The 22,104-nt window shown below is 38.3% G+C and overlaps 1 protein-coding gene across 1 annotated transcript in view; it reads right to left on the bottom strand.

Annotated features, from left to right (window-relative positions):
- LOC122813793 (CD276 antigen homolog) overlaps positions 1–22,104 on the bottom strand; it is a 394,739-nt gene that overhangs the window by 325,756 nt on the left and 46,879 nt on the right. The window lies entirely within an intron of this gene.

Raw genomic sequence — 22,104 nt, 5'->3', positions numbered from 1 at the left:
TATAAACCCATGTGTGCTGGCGAGTACTGTCAACAGAGAACGTAATGTTATGTCAGCACATAGTGAGATGTTACTTTACTGACATGTACATATCCTGAGTAGTTAGCGGATGAGGCCGTGTTTGCGCACACAGGTTATACGTTACAAAGTTTGTTTAACTGTGTTTAACCACTGCTATAATGTCACACAAACACTTTTAAACATGCTTACAACTGCTTAAACAAGCCTTATTCTGGAGTAAAAATCATTTGTAAAGCATCACAGGTGTTGAACCCTGGACCATGCACACTACAGTCATGGGACTTACCACTAAGCCATCTGAGGTGTATACATGTTTCACCGTCTTGAGACTACACCTTATACCATATGCATTTCACTGTAATGATCAAATGGGACAGTCACTTTGTGTACATATGTACAGTACATTGTAATGTACTGTAGTTTGTGAACCAACACATTCCAGTCTACATATGTATTACTGTTACAAATTAATACGAAATATATATATGTGAATGTCAGTTATGACTGCACACACACACACACACACATATATATATATATATATATATATATATATATATATATATTACATATATATATATATATATATATATATATATATATATATATATATATATATATATTATACAGTTACATCAATAGCTCTCTCTCTCTCTCTCTCTCTATATATATATATATATATATATATATATAAACATCTATGAACACACTTCGTGCCACAGAAGCACTCCAAAGGAATTGGAGTGTACACAAAACACATGCAGCTCTGGTATTATAACAATTAATATTAACCTAATTCACCACAGAAGGGGTGGTTGTTGTGTATGTGAAGATTGGGGTGGGGGGTGAATGATGGGTAATGCAATCATGCATCAAGGAGGGCCTGGGTCAGATGTCCAATAAGTGAACTGGAGGGGTATACATGGAGTATGGGGACAATATAAAAAGGACACAAAACAAGAACCTTTCTCATTCATAATACACCCTGTCATGTCACACTGCAACACCTAATTTCACAAACATATGAACATTAACATGTATCAGACATATGTACACCAACTGACTGTCACATTTGTTTTCAGTAGTGAGGAATGCCTGTAGTAAAATATATATATTCTAAACACCATAACATTTGTACATATCTCAGATGCCTTAGTGGTAAAGTCAGTGACTGTGGTGTTCATGGTCCCAGGTTCAAGGGCTGTTAAGTTATTTTGAGGGCCAGAATAAGGGCTGTTGGATGCAGGTGGATTAAAGCACTCTTAAGCAATTGTAAGCGGGTTTCCGCGATGGTAAGTGGTGCTGAAACACGGTAAATGGATAAGCGCTTCACAGGTTTAACCTTTACTTAACGTCGAGCAGACCATGGGAAAACCTACTTACAACCACGTACATGTGCATTATTCACACTTTCCCTACCAGTGCCTACTCTTAGAGGTAAAATAATAACACCTTCCAGGATTAGAACCCACAACCATGTACTCCATTTTCAGAGTAACCTAACACTACGTTACCTGGGTTGTACCTATCCCAGTTGTGTATGCAGACAGGTTAAAACACAAAAGGGAGGAATGTGTTGAAATAGGACAACCCGCCATGCATCCAATTATAGGTTCATAGGTAGGTACTAGGCTAGTGTCCCTAGGGCCTATAAAAGCCTAGCCAAAGGTACCCTGGCTTTCGCCACCCAAGAAAATTATTTTCCTGTGCCACTGTCGAGCAGAGCCACAGAAGTGATCCCCAGGGTGAATTTCCTATCTCCCATCCAATCATCAGGATTTTTCTTGAACAGTGCTAATGAGGAGCTTTGTTTGATATAGATAGGTAGTTTGTTCCAGAGTATTAAAAGTGTATGCTGATATATATATATATATATACATAGAGACATGTCTATATATACAGGTCTACATATATATGTAGATATACAGATAGGTTAAAAACATCTACACATCTATGGAGGTAGAGATAAATGTATGCAATAATATATATATATATATATATATATATATATATATATTTCTATGCACATATACATATAGCTATATATATATATATATATATATATATATATATATGTATATATTAATAGAAACCAAGATGTCCCAGGGAGAGCGTGATAAGAATGTAAGAACCCAATGAAGTATGAACTGATATGTCAGTTGTAAGCTATGGAGAGGCTCAATGGAACTCGTTTCAATGTCCAAAGTGTATATTGCAGTGACGGGCCGACTTTCAGTAAAAGCAAGTAACACTCTATAACACACCGGTTACCCGGTGCTGCCAATGCCAATAACTCACAGTTCAATATCCCGATAGATGAATTCCTACAGCACACCAACCTTCCATGTAACTAGATGCATAAATGTGATAACTTCGTTCCTCAGTACTTCCAATACCAGTAATTCACGTTTCATTCACCCGATTCAAGGTTCTCTGTGATGTACCAATATTTCGTAAAAGCAGACAAAAACTCTGTTATATTATGCTACAATGTGCGCTCACAGCAAACGCCACTGAATTGTGCTGAATAAACCATGCGGTTCAAAAATTGAAAAACTTCTTTATTTGGTTAGCGCTTTCACGGCAAATAGAACGCCGCTTCCTCAAGCCATTAACTTTAGTATACAGAAGAAATTTAAAATACAATGTATCAGAAATTCAACCAATCAATGCGTAGATGACGTAGACTATGTCTACAAATTTCCTGTTTGCATTTTGCTAATGACATCTCATTTAATTGCGTTGAATTTGCACTAAAAATACGTAAAAGATACATATATCCATTCTGCCTACTAAAACATAAAAATAATATATATAAAAAACTTTATGATAATCACAGATGACCTCAAAGTCTCTGTAAAACATATATGGATACAACTTCGCTCTAAAAGATAACTCTATAAATAACTAAAACAACTATCTTATGTATGAGAATGAAATGACCTGCTGTGTATTATCAAAACTATAATGCAAGATGGTGTCACAAATAATGCTGAGAAATACCGGACAATGATCTATATCAAAATATAATGAATATAGTAATAAATAAATTAATTAATGAATTGATGAATAAGATAAATATGTACATAGATGTAAATGTTTTAAATCTGAGCAAAATATGTATAAATATATAACTGATGCAATGTAATATGTAGTGTAAATGGATATGAATATAATAATATGTAACATAAATTTAAATACATATGTGTGTGTGAATATAAATATAAATATATAAGTAAAATTATGTGCATGTGTATGTATATACCTATTGTGAATATATGAATGAATGTGTCAACATGTTGGATGGATGTCAAAGTACATGAGTGTGTATGTATATAAATATACATAAATAAAGTATGACTGAGGTATAAAAGAACATCTGAACTATGAGCATGATAAATGAAATATAAATGACATAAAAATATATGCCTATCAATGATACAAAATGCAAAGTAAAAATATTATGTCAACACTGCCTTAAAAATAAACATCATAATATGATATAACACTGACCATAAAAGTATTGCAAGACCATATAAACCATGGTTTTCATTTGAGAGGTCTGCCTTTGAGGTATGATTTAATCGATAAAACCTCATTTAGTCCTCTACCTCTATGTGCGGACATTCTGCATATCCAAGATAACTCTGCTTGTTCTGTGATATTTACTACATTCCCTAACCTTACGCTTGGATGTATTACCTGTAATACCTGAAATACAAATATATGGTTACTGCCTGCATTGAGAGTGTGCTTTGCAAGGGCACTGTATTGTTGTTGTCTATTTAGGCAATACATGTGGTCACGAATACGCTCCCTGAGGGATCTATTTGATTTGCCCACATAAAATGAAAAGCAACGTATACAATGTGCTATATATACAATGTTTCTAGTTGCACAGGTACTGTCATACATTAGCGTCCATAGATGTCCAGTATCTGGGTGTTTGTAATAGTGTGATTGGTCAATGTATACACACTGTTGGCAATTCCCACATTTAGTTGTTCTTTCAAAACCTGTTCTAACCTGTGGGGAATGAACCATTGCAGTGCATAGACGACGTTTAAGATTGTACATATTACTGAAGGTAAAGGATGGTACTTCACCCACCAATCTCGCTATGCTGCTGTCAGCTGTTAAGATATTCCAGTTTGATCTTATAGCTTCCTGCACTATATTCAATTTTGCCCCATATGGTACCACGATGTTAATAGGTTTTGTTACCATTGTTATATTATTATCTACTGTCATATCAGCTTGAGTTTGAAGAAAATATGGTTTCGCCCTGCTCTTCCTGAGTTCCTCCATTTCATAGTATACCTTATCAATTTCATTCTGTGAATAACCCCTTTGTCTCAACCCTCCCCTTAATTCCTCAAGACCTAATAAATAATCTTGGGGGAGTGTAGATAGATGAGAGACCCGCATAGCTTGACCCTTGATTATGTTCTTAAAAATGTGTGGACTATGCATACTCTCTCTGTGCAAAAATGCTGGTTTGTAACATACTTTGCGGTGTATCCTGGCATTAATCTCTTTGTTGACTTTAAAAACATTGACGTCAAGAAAGTCTATTGTGTCGTAAGAAAAATTCATGGTAAACTTTAAAAAGTTATTTGCAGAATTTAACTCACTATAAAAACTCTGTAGAGCTTCCAAGGACCCTTTCCAAATAAAGAAAAGGTCATCAACGAACCTTTTATAAAAAACAATCTGTGAATTGTTTATAATATATTCATCTTCGAAGGTTGCCATGACGATGTTGGCATAACTATTGGCACAACTGGTGCCCATGGCGACCCCCCTAGTTTGCTTATAACATGTATTACCATATAGAAACACATTGTAATTTAATACTATTTCCATCATCAGAGCCAAAAACTCTATTTTGTTGATGGTAAAATCAGAGTATTTGGCTAAAAATCTGTGTAAACAATCTAGCCCTTCATTATTGGGTATGCAAGTAAATAACGAAGTTACATCCATAGTTACAAAAATTACTGTTTCTAAATTGAGACATGGGGCTGATATTATGCATTTTGATAAATCCCTTAGAAAATGCTCTGAGTCCTGTAATATATACTGTGAAGACCTCACAAGGTTCTTCAGCTCCTTATCCAAAAATATAGAAATGGGCTCTGTTAGCCACCCCGAGCTAGTTACAATCGGTCTTAATTCAGGTGTTGTGGCGTTCTTGTGGATCTTGGGAAGACCCGAGATGGTAGGTAAAAATGGAAAATCTACCATCATAAACTTTAAAGTTTCCTCTGACATAAGCCCTTCCAATTTGCATTCTAATAATGTCCTATCAATGCTCACTTTCATACCTGATATTTCATCAAGTGAGACAATGGTGTAGGCTTCATCATTTAATAGGCTCATCATCTTCATATGATAGTATGCAGTATTCAACATGACAACTGGTCCTCCTTTGTCAGCAGGACGTATTGTGATGTTGCTATTGTACTTAAGGCTATGCAGTGCTTCACTGTGAGTTTCATCTAAATTACTCTCCATTATCCGATTGCTAAGTGTAAAATTATCATACAAGTGTTTTTCAACAGCTTGTATAAACACTTCTATATTAGGATGCATAGGTGGCATGTATGAACTTTTCTTTTTGTATAAAGTAGGGCATTCATTGCTATTATGGTCATTAAATAAAAGTTTTAGACAAACATTCCTTGCAAACAGTCTTATAGCAACAATTACCTGGCCCAGATCTAAATTCATGGTAGGAATAAAGGACATACCTTTATTTAACAATTCAAGTTCCGATATAGATAATTGATAATCAGATATGTTATATATATATATATATATATATATATATATATATATATATATATATATATATACACACACACACACACATATATATATATATATATATATATATATATATATATATATACATGTATCTAAATACACATACATACATATCTGTAGACAGCATCTGAAGTGTTAATATCAGAGTATAACATGGACTATAGCAATCACACATTCCACCACCCCCAAACAATATGAACATAACATATGAAGAGTATATGCCAATACACTTGAAAAAATATTTTGAGCTTTACTTGCTTACTGCTTGCTGCTTCTTGCTGTGGGATGGATCTGAAGTGCTCTTAAGACACTCAGTCTTGCTGGCTGGATTCTGCTAAAATTCAAAGTCTGATTATATTTGCATTCACAGTCTGTTGCATACAGAAACTTGCAGAATATACACTGATGAGAGAATATACTTTGCAGCACTTGTCTTTAAGAGCAGTAACCAATAACTTTTATAATAAATAAAACTGGACAAACGTTGCAGCTTAAAAGTACTGTTCCAACTTTACTTCTCATATAGTACAGATGATGTGAGAGATATAACATTTACCTTAGGACTTGTGTCCCTACCATCCCTCTCTCACCTAGCTGGATTTATACAGCTCTTTATATACAGTTTTAGTCCTGTAGAAACAATACTAAGCTTCCTTGTTTAACAATGTCTTGTAAGAGACCAGCTTTTCTGACAGTGTGAATATCCTGTAACAGTGTCCTAATGTCCATGTAGAAAAACATATTTTTGAGGAAACACATTGTCTGTATTCTATTTGGATCTGTGTATATGACCATATGTTCTTGTACCAATGCTGATAAGCATATCCTGTTTTTTATGAAGAAAAACATATTTTTGAGAAAACACATTGTCAGAGATCAGCTTTTCTGACAGTGTGAACATCCTGTATTTTATTTGGATCTTTGTATAAAAACATCTGTTCTTGTGTCATATCCTGTTTTTCCATGCAGAAAAACATGTCATTGTTCTTTAAAGGCAGATTTTGCATTTTTGTTCTTGCATACATCCTGTTTTGAGTCTGTAAGGGAAAAATGTCCATTCTTTAAAAGCAGATTTTGTATTTTTGCTCTTGCATACATCCTGTTTGAGTCTGTAAGGGAAGAATGTCCATTCAGCAGATTCCTTTTCCAAGCCATGGTCATTTAGTATGACTGCTGATCACATATTAGTAAACTCTGTTTCTGCATTTAAGCAAGCCTTTTCTTTCAGCATATTTACAACATAATTAATTTCAGATTTATATTCATAAAATCTAACAATTCCCTCTGTTTTTAAACATACTCAAAACATTTTATATAGAAAATACATTAAGAAACAAACCTTTAGTTTGATACAACAAATCAAAATGCAATTTTACATAGTTAATACAATGATATTAAAGTATTACTACCAAAACTGAATGTATTTAACAACTTTTTCTTTTGCAGACCATTCTGAGAAAATATTTTTTATCAGTTATGAGCTGTGTCTGCTTTAATGTTATTTTTTTTTAACATGATCAATTATTCTTTTGCAATCACAGAATTTAATTTATGACTTAGAACTGTTCCATTAACTCTTTGCAGCTGTTAAATTTAACTATAAGACAATAACTATGTGCTACTGCAAGCATTTATACACTACTGAAAACACACAATTTCAATGTCATTTTAACCATCACATTGTGTTCATGTCTCTGAACTGCTACAATGTATTCTGTACAGTATGTATTTACATAGACTGTTTGCTGTTCATGCATTTCAATTTACTAGGTATACTGGACCCACTTTTTTTAAAACATGTTTTTTCACACATATTTATTACTAGACATTTATTTAATTTGTACTGAATTCTTCTGCATTTGTACATACAATGACTATAAAGTGCATTTAGTCTAATCTTACAAATTTAATAACATTAATATTAAGCAACATCTTGGAAAATGTTTGTCTCTTTAGAAATATCTAGTGGAATTGACACCAAATCCATATGTCCTGTTATTTTAAACTACATACTCAACAATTAAAAATATTCATGCTTTTTTATACCAACATTGTTTTGCCAAAACATAATAGTGACCATTCTTGCTATTAGAAACATTTATGCATTTTGCATATCTTTATTCTGTCTTGTATAGCTTTATCAATTTTAAATCATCTCTTGTTTTTTTTAAACTATCTCTTGTATAGCTTTACAGTTTAACAGGTTGTAAATACAATTTAATACTAAACAATACAATAATAACCATTATGATAGCTATTAACAACATGTAAAATATCTTATCCTGTCAGGTTTAATCCAGTTTACCAGTATTTCTAATACACTAATACCTGTTTTTTCCTCTCATAAAAGAGTATTGTCAAGAAGGAATGAGATATTTTTTTCCTGTAGCTTTATTTTAGACCCTTATTATTTATTTTTTCTGTAACTTTATTTCAGACCCTTGTTCAGTACTGCTTATACAGTCAGTGTAAAACTAAGAAAGTGCCCCTCCCCCTGTAGTACTTCAGCACTGTTTTCCTGCCCTATGCTGTAAGAATAGAATGTATGTCAGCCTAACACTATGGTTATACATTTATTTTATTAAATGATGAACTTTTGTCTGATTTGATAATTTTTTATAAAGCTTTTGCTGTTTACTACCACTAGTAGGCATTTACATTCTCCTGCACAATTGATTTGAACTGTATATATACTATAGCCCATTTGCTGGCTGTACTTGATACAACTGAGGTTTTTTTTTTTTTTGTCCTTTTAACATTTACTTGCAAACAGATTATCAGTGACATATATGCACAATTGTGGCATTTTATGACAATTACTAAATAGTGTTGCCTGTAAACATTTTAACAATTATGTTTTAATAACAATGATGCTTTAGAAAAACTCAAGCTACTTGCCTGGCAATTAGTCTTGTTGTTTATCTTATCTTTCCAGCATTTCCTGTAACTATTCATCTAGTCTAGGAAGGTCAGAGCTCACATTTCATACTCTGTAAACTATAGTTAATTCTTTTAGCATTTTTAACTATGCATTTATACTACATTACAATTAGCTTACATGGATTTCAGTATGTTTTATTTATTTATTTATTTAACTATTTAACTGTCCTGCCATTAATTTTACAAAAACTGTTTGACTAATACCATCTGTGATTTTATTTATTTTTAAAATTCAGAACTTTAAATGTTTGGTGTTACTATATAATTATAAACAAATTGTAAAAAACAAAACAGATATTAGTTTAGCCAACACATTTATATTTATATTATTTATATTTGCTAATGTCTGCCTATTATTCTTGTGTATTGTAACAGATGTACTTTAGATGAAAAGAACACACATGCATGTCTGTCTTGTATCTGTATATCTTTATACAAGCATGTCAGTCTTGTGACTTTAAATCTTTATTCTTATTAACTATTTTTATTTATTTTTTATACACTAGAACAGTTTTGTTTACCTTTTGACTATGCTAATGAATGGCATTCATATGCTTTACTTTACTGTAGTACTGATAGATGTCTTGCTTTAACTGAATGAAAGTAAAACATTTAAGAATGATTTGTCCAGACATCAGATCCTACCATCCTACCATGTATGTTTAACCATTTTCAAAACATAAACATATTATAAAATATATTTATTTTGCACAGATTAGCTGTGTATGCAGGAAATTTCCAGTCTCTGTCAGTTCAGCTAATTTATTTCCTTTATCCTGCAACTGCTTTTGAAGAATTTCCTGGAATGTTGTATGGTCTTTCTGACATTCTTTAGTAAGCTGTTCTGCTGAATTTGAAACTCCTATGCACTTTTGAAAAGATGTGTGTATAACTTGTCTAAGCTTCCTGAACTAATTGTGTCTGTCTTTTAGAAGTTTACTACATTCCTTTGTAACAAAATGTACTAGGGGTTCTATCAGTAACTGATTTGACTCACATGTGGTGACAGGACATAACTGTTCAACATCAGAACGTAATGGAAACACTTTACCCTTAGTTAATTCTTCAGATCTGTCTTTACAGTCTGTTTTTTTAGCAATATGATGCAATATTATTTTATGACATAATACACAAAATGCAGTTTTTGTTGAATCACACAATAAACATTTGTCATGTTTCACATGGTTTTCTTTGAGATACCAGTCAAATATTTTAATACATTTGCATAATGCCTTACTATCAACCTGCCCTAATAAGGTTTTACATTTGAAAATATCCATACTGTCTAATCTAATATCCAGACTGTCAAATATCCAAACTGTCGAACAGCAACCATACTAAAAAATGTGACGTAGAAAAAAGTCTTACCAGTTAGCAAGAAAACAGGTGATCAGGCTGTTGTTGCAGATGGCTGGAAATTTTTCAAAGTCACTTGAGAAGCTGGGAAAGCACAACAGGCAGTGGACTGATGGGCTAGTGGATATCCCCCTTTTCTTTAGTGAATTTATGGCACTGCGAATTTCTTGAACTAGTCTCACTCCGGATTGTAGACGTCTATAACACTTTACTACTGCAAGCTGCATAAACTGGAATACTTCTGTTTAGGATTTACACATACGTACAAATGTTAGTTACTGCAATTTAACTGAAATGACCCTCTGCAGGGCTTACCATCACTCCTCCTGTGTTTGAATGCAGATTGTAGGTTCAAATGCAGGCTAGCTTGCCATTGAAAAATTATATGGAGCTAGTCACTCAGCTGCCTCGCCATTGAAAAAATATTTTGAGCTTTACTTGCTTACTGCTTGCTGCTTCTTGCTGTGGGATGGATCTGAAGTGCTCTTAAGACACTCAGTCTTGCTGGCTGGATTCTGCTAAAATTCAAAGTCTGATTATATTTGCATTCACAGTCTGTTGCATACAGAAACTTGCAGAATATACACTGATGAGAGAATATACTTTACAGCACTTGTCTTTAAGAGCAGTAACCAATAACTTTTATAATAAATAAAACTGGACAAACGTTGCAGCTTAAAAGTACTGTTCCAACTTTACTTCTCATATAGTACAGATGATGTGAGAGATATAAAATTTACCTTAGGACTTGTGTCCCTACCATCCCTCTCTCACCTAGCTGGATTTATACAGCTCTTTATATACAGTTTTAGTCCTGTAGAAACAATACTAAGCTTCCTTGTTTAACAATGTCTTGTAAGAGACCAGCTTTTCTGACAGTGTGAATATCCTGTAACAGTGTCCTAATGTCCATGTAGAAAAACATATTTTTGAGGAAACACATTGTCTGTATTCTATTTGGATCTGTGTATATGACCATATGTTCTTGTACCAATGCTGATAAGCATATCCTGTTTTTTATGAAGAAAACATATTTTGAGAAAACACATTGTCAGAGATCAGCTTTTCTGACAGTGTGAACATCCTGTATTTTATTTGGATCTTTGTATAAAAAAAACATCTGTTCTTGTGTCATATCCTGTTTTTCCATGCAGAAAAACATGTCATTGTTCTTTAAAAGCAGATTTTGCATTTTTGTTCTTGCATACATCCTGTTTTGAGTCTGTAAGGGAAAAATGTCCATTCTTTAAAAGCAGATTTTGTATTTTTGCTCTTGCATACATCCTGTTTGTGTCTGTAAGGGAAGAATGTCCATTCAGCCGATTCCTTTTCCAAGCCATGGTCATTTAGTATGACTGCTGATCACATATTAGTAAACTCTGTTTCTGCATTTAAGCAAGCCTTTTCTTTCAGCATATTTACAACATAATTAATTTCAGATTTATATTCATAAAATCTAACAACACTATTACAAATATGTTCTATGGACACAGTCACCAACACAACTGCAGTGACTGCAAATATCCATGACAGAAATAGACAGACAGCTTTCATTTGGCAAAACTTTATTACATTCTGATGTATTGCCAAAAGGATTCAAAGACTAACAGTACCTGCATGCTATACAGGAAGCATTTAACAGTGCCTTAATGAATCAGCCTGCAATTACCATAGTATTAGTCCACTAAGGGATAGGTGTTCACATAGGGAAAGAACACTCACACACATATAGACTTTGCATAAAAGGGGTTCCTACACACATGCATGTGCTATGTACACCCACCAACATCTACCCCACAACCAAAATAATTACATCAATACATACTGTCATACCATAACCAATTATTCAACTATTGTACAACATCTGCTGAAACCTTAACATACCTGGACACAGACATACTAACAAGGCTCTATGTGAAATAGTTGCTGCTATACAACTCAACAGCTGCTGATGTAACAGGGTTTGTATGAACTAATCCCATTTCAGAGGGTTGAAAGGTTCGTACACCAGGAAGTGTTACAGAGTACTGATTATCAGCACAGTATGATACACAGTAACACCAAACTAAATATGTCTGGTAAGCACACTGTAAACCCCCTAACATTATATGCATAACTATGCAGCCTTGAGCTGGTCAAACAACCTGGCCATACTGAAACATATGCAGAAGTATTAGGTACAGACAAACCCTGCACAAGTAGCAATGTTCAGAAATATAACAGCAGTACTCACATTTAGACCAAATCCTCTAGGCATTACACACAATATATTACTGTTCGTCTCCATACAGCTGTTGCAATAGATTCCAAACACTTCCACGCTGTCTTCCTCACAAGTAAGGCAAAGGGACAACGCCCAAGTGGAGTACTCAATTAGACTCCACTGTAGCCATGGTATTGGCTAAGGCAGTAGCAGCACAGCTGATGTGCATGTAATTAGATACTTAGGAACACCAATTGGTTATCGGGATAGCACGTTACTGATCTGTAACTGTAAAAGGTTGTCTTGTCACACATTCAAACCATCTGTATCTACCTATAGGACAGTACAAAACACTGAAAGATGAACCGAAAACGAGTATTATACTAGTCAATAACACCTCCAGTTATTAAGAAGGTATGTATAACATGTAGTATGTCTGTGTATGTAGTACCTGTTCTGTAACAATTACAGTGTAATCAATGTATATAGTAGAAATAGCTATCTTGTAGTGATGTATTGTTGAGCAGTAGTAATGCTTGTAGTATTCTATGTGGGTACTGCTGTAGGTCACAAGGCAAACTCCGCATACACAAGGGATGATATGGGCTTGGAACCCACCAATTCACTTCCAGCCACTGTCAGTGTCAGGATTGGTCCAACAAATATGTGCTATAACAGGGGATAGCATATGTCGCTATATTGTAACAGTCGACATATGTATGGGTGTATAAGTAAGACGAACATGTTAAAAGCTGGGCTTACCTTGCAAATATGGTGTGCATTGTGGGATATTGTGCTAATAACTGTGTATCTGTTTGTCTCTTCTGCTTTTCCTGGTTAGGGGTCGCCAATAACTGTGTAATGTACAGTATTTTAGGCAAATCTGTATTCTATTCTACATAGCAGTTCTGTTATGTTATGCAAACAGTAGTTATGTCTATTGGCAACTACAATACTCAATAACAGGATACATATCATTTGTATTCATCTGACAGTTTAGCAGCATGATATCAAAGATAACTGGAAGAGCCAGGTAACTATTCATGCACATAACACATGTAATATCCACTACTCTAGTATCGTTTGCAAGCAATAAGAGCTGTGCATGTGTACATGTTATGCAAATGTGTAGTGACCCTTGTTACAGGGCTGGACCTCTCTAGTATCGTTTGCAAGCAATAACAGCTGTGCATGTGTACATGTTATGCAAATGTGTAGTGACCCTTGTTACAGGGCTGGACCTCTCTAGTATCATTTGCAAGCAATAACAGCTGTGCATGTGTACATGTTATGCACATGTTTAGTGACCCTTGTTAGAGGGCCGGACCTCTCTAGTATCGTTTGCAAGCAATACCAGCTGTGCATGTGTACATGTTATGCAAATGTGTAGTGACCCTTGTTACAGGGCCGGACCTCTCTAGTATCGTTTGCAAGCAATAACAGCTGTGCATGTGTACATGTTATGCAAATATGTAGGGACCCTTGTTACAGGGCTGGGCTAAATGGCTATGTGCACACCTACATAGAGTGGATATTGAGAGCAGAGACACACTGGTTGAACTACCAGGTTTGTGTAGCCCAACCTCTCATTGCTAACCTAATAGGCACTTGCACATACTGTATGTAAGGTAGTGCACAGTACTGGTAATGAAACAGGTTGCATATCATCTTTAACTCCAGTGTAACATCTGCAGTAGGAGTGTAAGATGTAGGAGACAGCTGCCCATGTGTAACAGCTGCTTCATAGGTGATGGTTTACACTATCTGATTATATCCTAATCATGTTGATAGTGGCATCATAGCCTATTGATACATGATTCTGTTTGGGGAGTGGGTGTCTGTGCCCAACAGAGCTCATGGTCCTGGTGGATATGTGAGTATATACCCAGAGAAGGAAACAGACCTATAGACACTTGCATCATCTGTAATCAACTAACAGGATGTGATGTGCTCCTCAGAAGAGGATTGCTGCTAAAGGTAGCTACAATGTTTCCGTAATAGCCAGTGTTGTCACGTCCATAACACAAATATTTACATGTGAGCATCACTGTCTAAAACATCTTCATAAGCAATACATAAACTAAATACAGTACTTGGTACTTGTAGTACTGAATGCTCATACAGGCATGTCCACTAGTCAGCTACTGGTGTTTACTAATGTCAGCTTTGTGTATGTGGCCATCCTGGGGGAATGTAATCTCTATGCCATGTACACTGCTAAATCCACCTAACACCACGTCCCACAAATTGTTTGGGATGCAGCTACAGGGGTAAGCTGGAAGGCAGCTCAGTCTACAGCCATAACTGGGCTGGGCTGGACTGGACAGTCATGAGGTGTAGGTTTACACATGCATGTCATCAACACAACCAACACATACCCTTACCAGAACACAGTAAGGACACCCACACACACTACCAGAAATCACATACATCCACAGATGCTTCTAAGTATCTGGCCAAACAAGTGACCTCCCAAGCTGGAAGAGACAGGCACCGAAATACACAAAATGTATGACATAGTTTGCATAATTGTGCCACACCTTAGAACACGTGGCTGGAAACATGCAAAAACAATACTCATTTGTGAATGCAAACTCTAGCACTATGTTACACACCAACCTATACAAGGGCATACATACTGTCAGCTGCCTGTCTGCCATGATTAGCCACATACCCATACACTCAGACCACCTTTTGAACTATACACATGGCTCTGGCATATTCCATGTTGTTGTGCAGGACCTGTGATGCAGTAGCCTGGACTGCATGGAAACACATGTAGGAACTGTCAGGTCTTGTAGCCCATGCAGGTATGTCCCAAGGCCTGGGTAGCATTCTGCCATTGGTCAGAATGATACTGCAGTACAGGGACAAAAGGATTGTATTCCACAATTGTCTAGTGTAGTGGTGCAAGTCAAAGGGTATCCAGTATCTGTCTGCCTGGGATAACATGGTTGATAGACCATGATGCTTTGCCAGACAGGGCCTGCACCTGTCACCCCTGGGAATCTGGATACTGCCTAGGGCTCATGCTTCCCCTATAGTGCCTTCATCATCCACAGCTCAAGTGAAGGTTCACTGCTGTTACAGGGACAGCCAAACAATAAACTGCAGGTCTCACTACACAATGATACATGTCAGAAACACTATATGGACACACATATGTCAATCCCTAACATGGAGAACATATCTGTACAGTGGCTTAGACATATTGCAACACTCCAGAGAGCATACCTGCATGACCATGTTATAACACATACCTCATCTCTTGCCCATTATCCTTTATTGGAACACACGGGCCGCAGGTGTGTCCATATTCCTGAAGGATATGTACACCCCCACGCTAGTTGCACTTGCATAACTTCAGATGCATTATGCTGAGAAACTACCTTTGTGCTAAAGTGGAATTCAAATTGCACCTTACGACAGATCACCCACCATGCCGCGGATTTCCCAACTGTCATAATGTACTGTAATGGGGAAGATTAGGTCTGAGACAGAACCATAATAATGGCTACTCTCAACTATTCCATTATGAACTGGGAAGACTCCTTATGTACCAACACCTGCGCTCAATGCATGTTGGATTCCATCGACCTCAATGACCTGGATCACAGTAGTCACACAAACAGGGCTAACAGCATGCTACACACAGTCAGTCTCCAATGCCAATGTTATGTTTCCTAAGAGCAAAGTGGTGACTGTCATGGCACCTATGCAGATGGACAATACATGTGCAAATGCTGAATCCTACACAAATGAACCTTAATCAGTGACATATGTGCAGTGATTTTGCCAATGAAACAGAACCAGGATTAAACCAAACACAAACAAAAAGGCAAACTGGTGGTACCGTGCTTTAAACTGTACCACAGAAGGTAGTAACTGTTGCAAGAGTGAACACACAAGTGTAGGTGATCCCTGGTCAGCCTCAGTAAGATGTAGACACACCACATAAAACCACACAAAGCTACTGTGAAACTAATCAGTCACATATTATGAGGCCAAACACAGAGCATTCTATAATTGTGTCATTAATCGTAATGGCAACGACAAGACCTGCCGTGCTGCACAGTACTATGGCATGGGAAGTACTGGGCCTACAGAAATAGCACCTATTCATCCAGATAGGGTCTTGGAGAACCTAAATCCACTTCCACCCCCCAACAGGTACACTTAGTAATATATCCATGTACACTACAGGGCCCCTGTAATAACGACTATGCAGGTACAAGCTGCACTCTCTAAAGCCATACATACAGCTTTTATGGGACCTGTAAACATCCCAGGGTGTATCCTACACAAATGTAAGAACAATCAGCTATCCACATACACATCATGTTCAATCATAGCTCCCTGTCAGGCTGTGTACACACCGAATGGTGCACAGCAACAGATATCACACCCCACAAAGGGGGAGACACACTGATAATGGGAAATAGTGCACAACTACCCTGCTGAGTCTGGTCTGTAAGGCCATGCACTGTGATCAACATATTTGATGTACTCAGTACAGATGTAGATGTACTCAATACAGATATAGATGACAGTAGGGTTGAGTCACACTGCATATCATGATCTTGCCAGGTCATAGGACACCATCACCCATACTGTGATCCAGCTACACTCAGTAAACTAGGTGTATATTCCTATGTCACAGGAGTGGTTGGCAACTGGACCGCTGGCAGAGCCAACACTACAGAAGGTGTCTGACTAATACACGCACATCAAACCAGTGCCAGCCACAGTAATACAGGGTTCATTCCTGGTACTCCCCCTCTTTGTTATCTATAATACACAGAATAACACAGAAGGCATCAGCCTATTGATGTTTGCAAATGACTATGAACTAGGAGCAATAGCTGACTCAATGCGTAATGTGTTCAATATACAGAAGGGCCTTAGTGTGTCAGATGTGTGGTGTGTGACGTATGGGCACAATCTGACAACTAAGTATTGCATTGTCATCCCCATGTTACAAACTCTGTACCCATGAACTACCACCTAGGCAACGGTCAACATAATGGCAACTCTGTGTATGGGATGCAGCTGGACAGTACTCTTTCCTTTGATAGTTACTTCATCACACCAGACAGGTAGTCGTATGTGGCACCCCTAATCATGACAGGGTGACATCCAGGAATATAGAGATAATTGCTCAGCCATACTCAACACCCATGTGACCCATAATAGATCACATATTTCCTTTAAGGGTTATTGCCCATGTGTAGATGGCCTACACTGCCCTTCCCAATCCCTAGCTGCACTATGTAGCATGCAGCCTACCCTGAATAAATCCATGTCCAAACCAGAGGTGTTGGACATGCTACACTTAACACATCCTGATCCCAAATAAACACATACTTCATGGACATCCACCTTTCTAGTACAAGGATCACAACATGCCTGACAGATCTCTGTCCCATACACTTAACATACTCTTGCCATACTATGCATCCCTGTCCAGCGAAGCTGCACATCGCCCCTCTCTGTGACACGGTGTGATGACTGAATGCCAAATATATCAGTAACACTGTGGATCAGTTCTGTGGCACTGCTTGAACTGGCCACTGAAACTTACCTGTCTGTTGCCTACAGCTAGGTAACCTGTCTGCCTAGGCTCATAAATGGCCCAGGGCATATAGCCTACTAGATCACTATGACCATACATGCTATAGTTGATATCCAACCCTGCAAATACCATCCGACTAGCTATTGTCCCATGTTTTGCACATGTGCAACACAGGCAATACATGGCAGGATGCTACACAGCTGTACAGTGTCATGTAGATGTATATGGCAAAACACATATATGCTTGCAAGTTTGTAGGATCACAGGTCATGTCCCTAATGGCTATGTATGACTATATATGTGACATATACACAGCATTAAGGTCGATTGCATTAATGTGAACACATCCAGGCACGTGCTGATAGGTAAAGACACCAGTACAGGCAAACAGACATGCCCACATCAAGACAACATTCACATAGAGTATGAGCAATGTCATCACATGACACACACATATATGGTGATAACATCACATCACCAGTAAGTGTCAAATGTGTGTGACTTATACATGTCTGTGGTGTTAGTGTCATGTAGATTTGAAAAGACTTATATGTAATTTTAATAAATGTGATACACATGTATGCTCAGCTGTACTTCTGTCCTTCTCTGTGAGTTACTGTGACCTGTCTCCATCATTATGTCTTCCAGGTATGCCACGTAGCAGATTGCCAGCATACAGCCGCTTGGAGGATGAGGTCCTCGTCCCATACCTCCTCGACAACCATACAACACTCTTCAGCCATGTGCCACAGGATGTACAACAGTGGGATGCCCTGTGGGAGGAACTCTGCAGGAGGGTAAATGATGTTGGCGGTCCCAATCGCACCTATCAGCAGGTGCACCAACACTGCACTGACCTCATAAGACAGGCGAAACAGCATGCTAATGCAATCACCAGGGAACAAGGTGCAACAGGTGGGAGGCCACTCACCCAGCCCCCACTGACATGTACCGAGGAGCTAATGGCCAACCTGGGGACACCTACAGACCTCCATCCACAAGCTTTAGCTGGTATTGTGGAGGTGGGTGTCTCTCAATCACCGAGCCTGGAGTTGCCTGGTAAGTCAGTACTGCACATATAACACAACTAAATTTCACATAGTTACGTGTTACTGTACAATATGTAATGTAACATCATATGTAAAGCATGTATGCACACATGCGACATACTATAGTCTGCTACTCTATGTATGCACAGATGTGCATACTCTATAGTATAGTGTATTGTACTGGCGTATATGCTAACATGGACATTGCACCCTGTAGCTATCACACAGGTGTGGATAATATTACTGCTGTGACACTCCTTTTTAGGTACCTCTGGCATTGTGCAGTGACAGCAGCCTGTGACAGGTGAGATTGTTATTATTTACCAGGCTTGATAACACACGGATCATATTAATTGCATGCTATCTGCCATAACAGACGTACACATAATGTATGGTGGTCCTGTTAATAGACACTGGTCAGAACTGCAATGCATCACAGTGGTTACCCATGTGAAACAATGGAAGACTATATGAAATACCTACACTAAACCTTCCAAACTGTCACTGCCAGATGTGTGAACAACAGTGAATACAATGGTGGAGGTGTGTTTCATTGTAGGGACAGGTACTACATATCAGCATTACACATGTTGTGAATATGAACAGTACTGTACAGAGAGCGTAAGTGTGCACACACTCTAAATGTGTTGGAGCTGGAGTATGACCGGCCCACATGATACACCCTTGTGGATTATACCGTTCCAATGAATGTCACACAATGTCATGAGCTATCTGACATGTCCATGACATGTAGTGGGCTGACTTAAAACACTGCTCAACTATCCTGCAAAACATGATGTCTCACATCTCACACATACCACCCTTCATCTGTATAACCCTGTCCTCAGTGGAGCATATGACATCTATGGGTGTAGGTCATATGGGATAACACTGACATGTGAAATAAGATGGCCATCACAACCATTGGACAGAACATGTGTACACATGGCCATGGAGGAAGGCCAGAGACATAAAGCAACACACACAGTAGAAGTGATGTACATGTGTGTATACCCTGTTGTACACTGGCTTGACACAATACAACTATGGCCTTTGTGTAATGGTGATATTGCAGATGTGAAACACTAAACATCATACAGGCCTGTGCACAGCTTGTGTAGGCATAACATGAAACCACCACATAACATGTCTTGAGCATCTTGAGTGTGTTACGACATGAAAGCGTTCACCTATACAGTATCGAAATACATACATGTGTTGCACAACATACACATACAACCACATCAGGCCACAGATACAGTACATTCACCTTGCTGGTGTCAGACATCACTGTCATGCCTGCTCCTCATGTGTGTGATGTACACAGATGGCATGTGGGACACAGAGTACTGCTAAGTTAGCCATGTGTGGGCATAGTTGCCAGGCATCAGTAATATGGTTGCAGATGTGCAGAGGTGTCATCCGTATACCCTTCTGTGACCTGTGTCACACATTCCACATTAGGGTTTAGTGTGTATACACCTCAGTGATGTGGGTCACATTCCACATTAGATATGTATTGTATGTGAACATAGTCATGGCTATGAACTGTGTCAGTAGCTCATACTGTTTAGCAATTGTAAAGCCACATGATGCCCTGCAATGGCCATGCACATCAGCTCAATGTGCAGAATCACTGCATATAGGTATGGCGGAAAGACAACATTGCATCAGCTGAAGGCCCATGTTAGTATAACATGTCCCTGCATTGGGACACCATTACCATACGGTAGATTGGAAAGGACACCATTGTGTTACACATGTATGCATGTCATTCAACACGTCAGCAGAAGACATGTCATACTACATGTGATTGGCAAGGTCATATGCCACACAGCAGGCCGGTGTACTGTAAACCTGTGCTGGTCTGTGGCACCATAGCAAAGCAGGGACAGCCATGTCAAACATGTGTACAGCCACATGCACAATGTCTAGACTCAGCTCAGGGGTAGTCGGAATAATGTTGAACAGACATGCACTGCTTTGGGGGAGATATGCAAGCTAGGGCTCAGGCAAACCTAGTATGCAGATGACATACTCTTCTGCTCATGTCCTCACACATAGGGGCGGTGGCCAACACAAAGCATCAGTGGCAGATGTACAAAAGTCAGCGATGGTCTGTTAACATGTGGTGTATGTGGCACACACCATGGCAGTACGGTGCAATGGTGCAAAGTGCATGCATTGTGTTGCAGGTATGGGACAAAGGCTAATAACATAAATGGTGCAATACAGGCATGTATGCTAACCACCACTATAAATGTGTAAGGTGCATGCCATCTGCTATAACACATGCATGATGTTGTGTGCAACTCAGGGATGTATGATAACTACTACTATAATTGTCTAAGCTGAATGCCATCTGCCATATTACCTGCATGCAGCGTGTGTCTGTGTGTCCATCTGTGTCAGTTTGTCTGTGTCCGTCCGTCTCCATCTGTGTCTGTCCATCTGTGTCCATCTGTGTGTGATATAACTTGCAATGTACAGTTCTTGTCTTCCCCTCACAGGTGTTGATGTAGGTGCGTTGCTCTCCTGCAGTCCACCTGATGTTAGTGTCCCCACAGACTCTAGCAGTGCTGACGATAGCATGATTGAGGCACAGGCAGGGTTGTCAGGGGCTGAATCTGTGCCACTGGTTGCCATTCTACCTGTATCCCCCTCATCCTCGCACAAAGTTCCCCTGCCTACACATACCCCATCACCACTGGCCATAGAGGAAGGACAGTTGGCAGGTGGTAGCATAGAACAGGGAAGTGTGGTGACTATGGAAGGTGTGCCTGCACACCATGATCCCAGTCAACTGACTGGTGATGTCCCACACAGGCATGTGCCCAACGCTGCTCGTAGGAAGACCACTGGCCAACATGCCCCTGCGAGACAAAGCACATCAGCTGGAGTCACCAGACACATGTTTTGGGCTGTAATGGAGGCACAGGCATGTGCTGAATGGCACAACCGAAAAAGTCTGAGGCTTCATAGGGCTGCTGTCCATTCATTAACTGACAACATCCAGGCACTTGCAAACGCTCACCATCATCTTGCGGATGTTTTGGATAGACGATTGTGTGACATGGTGGGAGTCCTTGACCGTGGTATGCCAATCCTCGAGCATGAAATGTCTGTGCTGGAAC

The sequence above is a fragment of the Protopterus annectens genome, chromosome 10.part0, assembly GCF_019279795.1.
Source record: "Protopterus annectens isolate FY-2018-M chromosome 10.part0, PAN1.0, whole genome shotgun sequence".
In the NCBI taxonomy this organism is placed as follows: domain Eukaryota; kingdom Metazoa; phylum Chordata; order Ceratodontiformes; family Protopteridae; genus Protopterus; species Protopterus annectens.
The sequence above is the reverse complement of the archived record's forward strand: the minus strand, read 5'-3'. Positions and strand labels throughout refer to the sequence as shown.